At 42.6% G+C, this 6,867-nt stretch overlaps 1 long non-coding RNA gene across 2 annotated transcripts in view; it reads right to left on the reverse strand.

The window, feature by feature from the left end:
• The window catches only part of LOC112669537 (uncharacterized), a 43,382-nt gene extending 36,762 nt beyond the window's left edge, over positions 1–6,620 (reverse strand). For both annotated transcript variants that reach the window (XR_007405904.1, XR_003142339.3), the window contains exon 1: positions 6,481–6,620. This is a non-coding gene — a long non-coding RNA (uncharacterized LOC112669537). The remainder of the gene's footprint in view (positions 1–6,480) is intronic.
• Between the last annotated feature and the right edge of the window lie 247 nt (positions 6,621–6,867).

The following is a 6,867-nucleotide window of genomic DNA, read 5'->3' on the forward strand; positions in this document are numbered from 1 at the left end:
TAAATAAATAAATAAATAAATAAATAAATATTTAGTTAAGAATTGCAAAATATTTGATAATATGCTGTATCGTTGAAGCATATTTATTTCTTGGCTTAATTGGGATAATTATATTTTGAGTAAATTACCATATGCATTGAAAATAAATAATTCTCTTGTAAAATATGAGAAGAAAATGGTCAATTGGCATAAAATATATCAAGCAAAGTAAGTGAAGGTGTAGAAAAATCCCTAAAACTTGCATCCATCACTGAACTGAGACTTATTTCTAGAACATTTCAGGTAGCATCTCTGCACTCAAGGAGAGAACCAGGAAATGACCATTTTTGTCGAGAGGAACTTCGTGTTTTCACCCTATGTGGATTGGTGGGAGGAGCCTGGGACTTGGGGCTCAAGCTTAGGTTCAAATCCCATAGTAATTTTTTAATTTACTAGCTATGTGACTTTAGTCAGTTTGCTTAATCTCACTGAGCCTCCATTTTTTTGAACTGTGAGATGGTATAATAACGGTATTACACTTGCTTCTTATGGTTATTTCAGGCATAAAGTGAAATAATCCGAAGCGCTTGTCATGCCTGGTATTCACTCAATGTTGCGTCTTATTCTATCTCTTAGGACGATAGTGGGAATAAAATGAGAATTATCAAGCCACCGGCACATGGTAAGCATTGAATAAACAGCAGCTCCTGTGAGGAATAGGTGGTTATACACACAGAGGCATGGAAGAAGGATCCTAAGGTGCCCTCCAGTCCCTGGGAGGATACCATCTCCCGGTCCACAAAGGGAAGTATTTGGGATGGAAGTCCTGGGATAGTGTCTGTAACTACCAAAGAATGATAAGCACGAGCCAAGAGGGACTGAGCCCGAGTGTTTAGTATACAGTAGAGAAAAAAACCCTGCCATTCAACCACCCCATTCTCTAGGAGAGCCCTAAAGACTACACAGTTCCATGGAAACGATCGCGGACACAACACTAATTGCCCACAGGAGGAGTGGCCACGTGGAGTTGCTATCTGCACAGCTTGCATTTTATGACTCCCTCAAAGTGAGGTCCAAACAACAGCAGATGGGTCTTGTATCCCCAGTTCCCCTCCCCCATCCAACATAAACTCTCACTACCGTTCTCATGAGAAAAGTGTTTCTTCAGTACGGTCAGTTGGTATTTTACATTTTGTTGTCCCAAAGCAGGATCATTGAATAAACAGGGGGAAGAAAATGTTTTCATGAGAGAGCAGAGCAGTGATCTTTAAAATCCTATCAAGCTCTCTGGGCCAAAAGTAGTCACTGGGATAAGAGGTGGTCATACACCCTGTTGGTCGAGGCGGACTCAGATGGCATTTCTCAAAGCCACATCAACAGACTCGCATGTATCTCCAGCTCACTGGGCTTCCCGGGTGAGTTCTCTGTCAAAGGCCTAAGCCCCATCATTTATCTGAGAGTACTGACAGCGGGAGAGGGGCCAGGTTGGCAGGATTTGTGTCTGGTATTTGATGTGGGGGCTGAGCACCTGCTTCTAGAGGATGCAGTTCAAGTGTGCACGTCCCTCCTTACACACTCTCTAGCTGACGTTGGAATGTGCAGAAAGACAGTCAATAACCACAAAAAAGCGTTGGATTTCCATGAAACAGGCTCTTCCAGCCTCTTGAGCTATTTCTATAGAAATATAATGTGCCACAGAGTATAAATAGAATTCACGGCTGCCAGGAATTTACTTTTCTTCTCTTTGTCCTTCTATAGAAGCTAAAGATATTCACAACATAAGAAGAAAAATGAGTGAAGAATAATTTAAGACACCTTTGAAAGGGCCGCTGGGGCTATTTTTACTTTTTCTCATTCCATTGAAACAAAAGGTTCTGAAAATGGACTTGGCAGAGCTAAGTTTTGATACAACCATTTGGTAAGCTCCTTGAGAGCAGGAGCCATGCATTATATTTCTTTGTGTCTACCACAGAGTGACAGGAACAGAACATAGTGTCAGGAAACAGTATTGAGTGGAGGAAGGAGGAACAGGGCAATGGTCAGCTAAGGAGCAAAAAGCTGACGTGGCAGGGGGGGACCCTCCCCCACACAGGGCGTGATCCCATGTGATTCCCGTCTGTACAACTGGCAGTCATTATGTGGGATGAGACTGAGAGAACTGAGCTGCCTTTAGGGTTAGCAAACAGAAGAGAAGGTGGAGGTCGGCCTTACAAGGCAACATTTTCAGCAGACTCTAAGCAATATTCTTGAGACCAAGGTTCCCCTTCTGCGTAGAATGAACTCCAAACTCTTCAGCAGTGCATCATTTGCATCCAATGATGCATCAGTTGCATCATTGCCTGTGCTAACCATCCCTCCCAGAGGGACAGGGAGCACATTTACAGAGTTTTGCACACTATGCGGCAGGGACTTTCTGAGTGCTTGAATGCATCACTTCATATAATCTGCAGAACAACCTTTGGGGTGAGCACATGCTTACCACCCTTTATACAGAGAGGCAGGCAAGCCAAAAGGTGTGAATCAATTGGCCCAACGTCACAGAGCAAGCAAATGGGAGAACCAGAGAGAGAATTTGAATCCATGCATTCTAAGTCCAAAGCCACTCCTTCTGAGACCATAGCTTCTCTAGAAGAGCTGACCTCGGTCTGTCTTCCTGTCTCTCTCTCGATCTCTTCCTGCCTCCCCAGCTTTCTCTGTCTCTCCGTCTCCTCACCCCCGCTCCCAGGGATGATCACCAAGCTCACTGCCATGTACTTATGCTCACACTTTTCTCCCACCTGGAATATTCATCTCTTTCCTCCTTCTCCTGACCACTCTTTCCCAGAATTTGTCCAAAAGTGTGCAAAAAAATCAACTTAAAAGTTCTCATAGAAGGACTCGTATTGCTACTAAAGTCTTTCAAGTAGCTTGCTTTTGCACAAAGCATTAGATCCTTTAAGAATGCAGACTATGTTTTTATTCTTCCCCAAATGCCTTGAAAAGTGCTAAACATAAAGTATTGGCTCAGTATGTATTCACAGAACTGAAAAATAAGAGCGATTACGTGTACCCAGTTCATCAAGGATGGTACGAATCATCAGTGCTTGCCAGCATCCAATTCTGCTCTCCTTTGGGACACACAGAAGACTCTATTTCCGGCCCTTCAAAGTTAGGCAGGGCCATGGGGTCAGTTCTAGCCAAACAACATTACTTTCGGGCCAGGCTCATGCTTCCTCTTCCCCTGGTGCTGGGACAGTGGAGACTGCCGTTGAAGTGATCAGACATTTCTGTTGAAATGACAAGATCAGCCTGCACCAGCGTCCCGTGCAGGGGACAGCTGCTTTCAGGAGTGGCCTCAACACTAGGTAGAAATAAACTTTGTTGTAAGCCGCTGAGATTGGGGATTGTTTATTCCTGCAGTACAACCTGGCCTCTCCTGACATGCTAATTCTCCTTATGGCGAGAGTTCCATAAACACACAGCACAGGAATCATGCTTCCGTTGGCTCTTTCCTTTCAGAATGATCCCTGCTGATAAATAGAAAATCAAACCCTCTGGGTCATCACTACCTTGGGACACACTGGCCATTCCATAGTGCACAGTGTGAGCACAAGCAGGGTGACTTCTCTTCAGAACCATACCAGAGCTTCTGGCCTGAAGGAGCAGCAGCCCTCTCAGCCACTCCCAGAGGACACCGCACGGCGTTATTCCAACCGCGCTGCCGTCACCCCCACCCGCACCATACTCCGCTTCGGATCCACCTGCACAAATTATGTGCAGCACATAATTTTGCATCTTCAACAGCAGCAAAAATCACTCAAACTATGCAACTGTAACAAGATGTGTAATCAAGATGAAGGACACCATTTTTTGTTATTGTTAAAAATGAGATTTAGTTATAAGGCAATTAAACTCTCTTGCATGATACATAACCTGGCTCTGAAGGCATTTATTAAAATGTTTGGAATAATAGCAGTCTTATGATCCAAAATGCCCAGTGTCTCCTAAGTGTAGCTAGTAACAAGTAAAAAAAAAAAAAGCTTTTCTTTGTTGTTTCCTTATAAGTGAAATTGTTTAAATAGCTGAACATAAATATTAAGTAGTACTAATACACTTGTTTTATTTAAGTAGAATATATCTATATGGTAATGTTTACAAAAAGTATCTTTTAAATCTACAAGTTGGAACCTAACTTCATTAATTCATTCACTCAGCCCTTCAGTCCTTTGAAAATATGATTGATATTAAATAAAAACTTGAAAAATTAATGAATTAAATAAAAACATGATTGAATGTCTTTATATAGGGTTATTAGGTACGGTTGAAATGACAATGACTAAAATGTTATGTGTTGCCCCCAGGAAATTATAATTTATTGGGGCAAATAAGACACAGTACCACATAAATATATGTCATAAAGTTTGTCAGAGGGCTATAAAGTGTTATGGAAAACAGAAGAGGCAAAGTCATTTTCAGAGTTTCAGGATGGCAAATCCACTTTCTATGGAGGAATGAATGCCCCTTTATCTAGGCCCTAGAAGATGAATGGTATTTCAACAGATGAACTGAGTCAAGGAGAAAAAGCTCTCTGGGGAAGCATAGACAAAGCTCTGAAGACTTGAAGAGCCTAGAATGGAGCAGGTGACTAGAGATTCAGGCTGGAAGAATAACTGAGACCCCTTCACAAAACTCTAAGAGTGTGCATGATAACAAGAATGACTTTATTCACTGTGCATTTGGGGCCAGTGAAGATTTTTGAAGGAGGAATTCCATGGTGAAAGCTAAGTGAAGGGCGATTAGGCAGGCAATAGTGCACAGGTTGGAGAGATGAGACCAGGAATCAGATTGGTAAAGAAAGCACTGCTGCCTTCCAGGTGAGGGTCACAGATGGGGAGCTCCAAGGACATCATCAATGAAACACATAGGGGTCAGTAACTGATCAGATGTGAAGGAGACAGGTGAGACAGGTGAGACTGGAGTTACAAAGCCACAGATTATGAAAGGCAAAGGAGCTGCCTTGCCTGGGAAATCGGGCAGGATCTCTGCTTTGGCTACTCTGCCTTTGAAATCTCTAAAGGTACTGCACTGGGCTGCACATTGTAGTGGGGGTGAATAGATGTGAAGCAGGAGTGAACTGGGGAGCCCCACATCAGGAGAGTCATCAGAGTAGAAGTCATGGATGATGAAGACAGGCAAGGGCAGAGAGGAGAAGGGAACCACATGGAATGCTGTGAACCAAGCTCATCCTGCCTGGTGCTCTGCCCAGCCTTGGATGGAACCAGCTCATGTGAACCATTGCCTCTTCAAGTCCAAGTTCCCACTCTGGACCCTGGCCAGCTGTGTGTAAGGACACCTAAAGGTGCTTCTCTCTAGTCTTTGGTCCTCTCTCTAGCAAAGAAGCTGATTAACTACTTATAATGTGAAGGAGGAAAAGGCTCAGTTTGCCCGAGTTCCCTCATCCTTGCCAACCCATTTCTATGATCAGCTTGAATATAGAAGAGAAAGGTCATGAAATTATGGAAAACCAATGACCTAAAACCTCACGGTCATTTCCCCCACTCAGTTTATCTTTTCATAAACCTTAGAAATTGCCCTTTAAAGCAAGAGTTCCTGGTATTTCTAACCAATGTCAAATATTCTCTTGAACAATTACCACATTTATGGGAAAATATTTTCGATAGAGACAGCTTTCTGCAATGTGCTGGGAATTACAATGAAGTAGCTATATTTGAGTATGATTTTTTTAATGCATCTATGCATTAAAAATGCAAAGCAATATGTTTTCTTTAACAATGTACATATTATGTAGTAGTATTACTGGCCCTCCTTACAATGACTGGATGGCCAGGGATGGGGTATGGAAAGAAGAGGAAAGCAAAGGAATTGTCTATAAAAACATGCTCTCAGCCATGTGTAGGCAGAGTTGGCCATTGCTAAGAAACTATGACTCAGGACTCCCTAAAGAATCAAAGAGGTTGACATCACAAAAGTCCTCTGTGAGTCACAGTACGTGTAACCAGGAACTCAGATTCCCAGGTCCCTGCCTTGCTCTATTCTGGTCTGGCTTCCTCTGACATCCACCTTCTGGTCTCTTATATCTGGTCTCCTAATCCCAATTCTGTTTTCTAATTGCTATATTGACTTGACCTCAGAATAAAATCTCCATCTCTATCTCCTAAGGGGTATCTTGATCCAGCATCCTGATAGTAGTTCCTTCAGTTTGTACTTTGTTTTGGCATTTCTGACCACAGCTCGTCCCTGTCTCCAACTACCCCAGTAAGAGCTGTTGGCAAAGAAACAGCCAGTGGCACCCCCTCCTAATACCTTTAGCACATTTCCTCTATACTGGCAGAGTCAAGTTTCATGGCTAAAGTCCAAAGGAAAGAGAATCTACAAGTGGGGAAGACAAAAAGCAACTTATCTTCTTTTCTGGGGGAAAAAAGTGACTTCTCTCACATAAGAGTGGAGAAGGATATCAAGGATTATTAAGCACCACCCTATCTGGGGAAATGTATTACATACCTGGGAATGGCTATTGCTTTACAACCCGATCGGACTTTGGACTAACAAGGCAGAACAGAAAAAAAAAGTAGTCATAAAGCATCTAGATGAACAAGACATAATTCAGGAATGAGATGAAGCTCTGTCATCCACTCCACTTAAATGCCTTATGAAGAAACAATAGAACTTATTAGCAGAAGGACCTCAAAGGGACGATGCTAGATTCCATCATAGAGAAATGGAAAATTGGGCATCCTTTAACAAACCCAAGTCCTGGCGGAATGCTAAATAGCCCTGCTAATGCAGCTGCATGAACAAGAGAGTTGATGATCAAGGTGACAGTCAACTTCCATTCCAATTCAAAAACCAGAGTATCCCAGGCAAGATGAAATACAATTAAATTCATTT

This window comes from Canis lupus, chromosome 25 (genome assembly GCF_003254725.2).
Source record: "Canis lupus dingo isolate Sandy chromosome 25, ASM325472v2, whole genome shotgun sequence".
Taxonomy (NCBI): Eukaryota; Metazoa; Chordata; class Mammalia; order Carnivora; family Canidae; genus Canis; species Canis lupus.